This window comes from Moschus berezovskii, chromosome 19 (assembly GCF_049115385.1).
Source record: "Moschus berezovskii isolate FMDL1 chromosome 19, NW_MosBer_1.0, whole genome shotgun sequence".
NCBI lineage: Eukaryota > Metazoa > Chordata > Mammalia > Artiodactyla > Moschidae > Moschus > Moschus berezovskii.
In genome coordinates this window covers 24175047-24179390 of record NC_142478.1, presented here as the reverse complement: position 1 = coordinate 24179390, position 4344 = coordinate 24175047, and the positions used below count along the sequence as shown (strand labels likewise).

General features: G+C 42.7%; 1 pseudogene; it reads left to right on the top strand.

Moving 5' to 3' along the window:
- The first annotated feature begins 398 nt into the window (after positions 1 to 398).
- LOC129542290 (trifunctional enzyme subunit beta, mitochondrial-like) lies at positions 399 to 4038 on the top strand (annotated as a pseudogene).
- Positions 4039 to 4344: the final 306 nt, after the last annotated feature.

Genomic DNA, 4344 nt, shown 5'->3' with positions numbered 1-4344 from the left:
TCTGCCTCAGCCTCTGCAGGAGTTCTGCCCAGGCTCTAGAACATAGCCAGGCCCTCAACATACTTCCTGACTAATCCAACCCAACCTGCCCACCTCCCACCCCACCAACTCCATGCTGACTTACTGCAGTTCCCTTAATGGTGCCCTTCACTTTGGCTAAAGGGGAAGAAAGAACTCTTCCTCTATTGAAAAAAAGAAGGTCTATCACGAGGTCAGATGTCAGTCATCTAGTCAGGTGACAGACAGACAGCTACACATCTGGAGTCTGATGGCCTACAAGAGGGGTTCTTTCTAGACTAGATCCACCCCTAGATCCCTCACCCCAGAAACTTGAGGCCAAATGCTGCTCACCACAGGAGCCCAAGCTAAGATGGGCATGACTTCCATCTTGACATTAACTTGAAAAAAATCTTCCGAGTTCAGCAAAATGGATACTCAGATTTTCGTGAGACCTCTGAGCTATTACCACCAGCTAAAAGCTGCCTTAGCTGCCCAGAAAAAATTAAAGAAGACCTTGGCTAAACCCTATATAAAGAATATGGTGGTGGTAGATAATTACACACTTCATTTTTGCTGTCAGGCACTTCATATAAAGACCTGATGCCATGTGATTTGGCTCAGATTTGTTGCATCAAACCAAGGACCCAAAGGAAATTGTTGGTTACATCATCTTTGGCATAGTTATATAGGAAGTAAAACAATGTAGCTAGAGAGTCTGTCCCTTGAAGCTGACCTCTCTGACAAGTCTCCTGTGATCTGTCACCATGGCTTGCATTTTTGCTAACCAAACCAGGACTACAAGTGTCGACTTGATTACTTCTAGCCAGTAATTTGGTTGTGGCAGGTGATATAGAGTTAATATCCTATGTACCTACTTGTCATTTCAGGAAACTCATGCTTGATCGCAAAAAGGCCAAGATTTTAGGTCAGTGACTATCTTTAATCCTATCACCTGAGCATGACGGTGCATCGCTCTACAGACTGACTTGCATCTGCCCTGTTGTTTTTCACCTGCAACAGAGTGAGTATGCACTGCATTTGCCCAGTATAGCCAAGAAGGCTCAGGATGAAGGACTCCTTTCTGATGTTGTGTACCTTCAAAATACCAGGAAAAGATATAGTCACCAAAGATAGTGGCCTTTGTCCTTTCTGAAGTAGATAGTCAAGCTAAAACCTGCATTCATCAAGCCCTATGGCATAGTGACAGCTGCAAATTCTTCTTTCCTGACTGATGGTGCATCTGCAATGCTGAGGAAAAAAAAGTCTGGTCATGGATTATAAGCTGAAGTCACATATGAGGGATTTTGTGTATTTGTTTCAGGATTCCGAAGATCAGCTTTTGTTTAAACGAACATATACTATTCTAAAAGTGCTAGAAAAGTTCAGTCAGTTCAGTTCAGTTCAGTCGCTCAGTCGTGTCCGACTCTCTGCGACCCCATGAATCACAGCACGACAGGCCTCCCTGTCCATCACCAACTCCCGGAGTACACTCAAACTCATGTCCACAGAGTCGGTGATGCCATCCAGCCATCTCATTCTCCGTCATCCCCTTCTCCTCCCACCCCCAACCTTTCCCAGCATCAGAGTCTTTTCCAGTGAGTCAACTCGTCGCATGAGGTGGCCAAAGTGTTGCAGTTTCAGCTTTAGTATCAATCAAGTTAGGATTAACAATAAATGATATCAATGCTTTTGAATTTCATGAATCTTTCTCAGGTCATATTTTAACTAACCATAAAGTCATAGATTCTGATTAGTTTGTACAAAACTACATGGATAAGAAAGCAAAGCTGCATTGAGTCCTTTGAAGAAGTTTAACAACTGGGGTGAATCACTGTCCCTAAGACGCCTGTATGGAGACTGCTTGACAACAAATTATGAAAGGACAAAGGTCAGTATAACTTAGTGGCTTTCTATGAGGTGGAGTGCAGGGCCATGCTATGATACACAACAGACCAGGAAATGGTGACTTGGAGTTTTTGTGCAATACTCGCCCTAGACAAGGCAATTTCAATGCATTACTAAATGACATATGTATTCCCTAGTTCCTCTTGAGTTCAGTTCAGTTCAGTTCAGTCACTCAGTCGTGTTTGACTTTGAGACCCCATGAATCACAGCACGCCAGGGCTCCCTGTCCATCATCAGCTCCTGGAGTTCACTCAAACTCATGTCCATCGAGTCGGTGATGCCATCCAGCCATCTCATTCTCTGTCGTCCCCTTCTCCTCCCGCCCCCAATCCTTCCCAGCATCAGACTCTTTTCCAGTGTGTCAACTCGTCGCATGAGGTGGCCAAAGTATTGGAGTTTCAGCTTTACCATCAGTCCTTCCAATGAACACCCAGGACTGATCTCCTTTAGAATGGACTGGTTGGATCTCCTTGCAGTCCAAGGGGACTCTCAAGAGTCTTCTCCAGCACCACAGTTCAAAAGCATCAATTCTTCGGCGATCAGCTTTATTCACAGTCCAACTCTCACATCCATACATGACCACGGGAAAAACCACAGCCTTGACTAGACGGACCTTTGTTGGCAAAGTAATATCTCTGCTTTTTAATATACTATCTAGGTTGGTCATAACTTTCCTTCCAAGGAGTAAGTGTCTTTTAATTTCCTGGCAGCATCTGTAGTGATTTTGGAGCCCCAAAAAAATAAAGTCTGACACTGTTTCCACTGTTTTTCCATCTATTTCCCATGAAGCGATGGGACCAGATGCCATGATCTTTGTTTTCTGAATGTTGAGCTTCAAGCCAACCTTTTCACTCTCCTCTTTCACTTTCATAAAGACGCTTTTGAGTTCCTCTTCACTTTCTGCCATAAGGGTGGTGTCATCTGCATATCTGAGGTTATTGATATTTCAGCCTGCGGCTGAGAAGAGCTACCCCATGTCCAATACGCAGTGGCTGCACTGGCGCAGGAGGGCAGAGAGGAGTTACTTCACGTTCAAGGTCAGGAGGGGCAGTCTTGAGGAGATAACAATCATCCAAGGTAAGGTGCAGCGGCTGCGCTTTCTTGGAGCAGCTGTGAAGAGATACCCCACAACAAAGGTAAGAGAAACCCAAATAAGACGGTAGGTATTATGAGGGGGCATCAGAGGGCAGACACACTGAAATCATAATCACAGAAAACTAGTCAATCTGATCACATGGACCACAGCCAAATGTGGTCCACTGGAGAAGGGAATGGCAAACCACTTCAGTATACTTGCCTTGAGAACCCCATGAACAGTATCAAAAGGCAAAATGATAGGATACTGAATGAGGAATTCCCCAGGTCAGTAGGTGCCCACTATGCTACTGGAGATCAGTGGAGAAATAACTCCAGAAGGAATGAAGGGATGGAGCCAAAGCAAAACCAATACCCAGTTGTGGATGTGACTGGTGATAGAAGCAAGGTCCGATGCTGTAAAGAGCAATATTGCATAGGAACCTGGAATGTTAGGTCCATGAATCAAGGCAAATTGGAAGTGGTCAAACAGGTGGTGGCAAGAGTGAACATAGACATTCTAGGAATCAGTGAACTAAAATGGACTGGAATGGGTGAATTTAACTCAGATGACCATTATATCTACTACGGTGGGCAGGAATCCCTTAGAAGAAATGGAGTAGCCATCATGGTCAACAAAAGAGTCCAAAATGCAGTACTTGGATGCAATCTTAAAAACGACAGAATGATTTCTGTTCGTTTCCAAGGCAAACCATTCAATATTACAGCAATCCAAGCCTATGCCCCAACCAGTAATGCTGAAGAAGCCGAAGTTGGACGGTTCTATGAAGACCTACAAGACCTTTTAGAACGAACACCCAAAAAAGATGTCCTTTTCATTATAGGGGACTGGAATAGTTCCTCGTAGGAAACACAATTTGTGGCCTTCTGTGAAATCTTTGCAAGTAAACCTTGCTAGTGTTCTGAGCTTTCCAATAATCATGGTTCACTGCTCTTTCAGGGATTTCTTAGTTATCAGAATCTCACATAGTGGTATATTTAAGCATTTGTTTTTGGTCTTTATTTTCATTAAAGATTAAACAAGTGGTTGCAACTTGAGAAAGAGATTAGCTAGGGTTTGAAATCATCTTTATAACATTGCAAAATATACTCATTCATATTTGTGACCTAAAGATAAATTATTTCCTGTGAAATACAAACCAATGTGCCTCTGTCTTTATGGAAACATAGTTCAGAATTTAAACATAATTGAGAACTTACAATAAATGTTTAGATACAAAAATACCATATTTGTTAACCTTAAACTGAAGAATTGTTGGGGGGAGGAAATAATAATTATTATTAATAGGTACTCATACTACCCATGAAGTGGTATACTATCATTTGAAAATGAACTTAAACTAT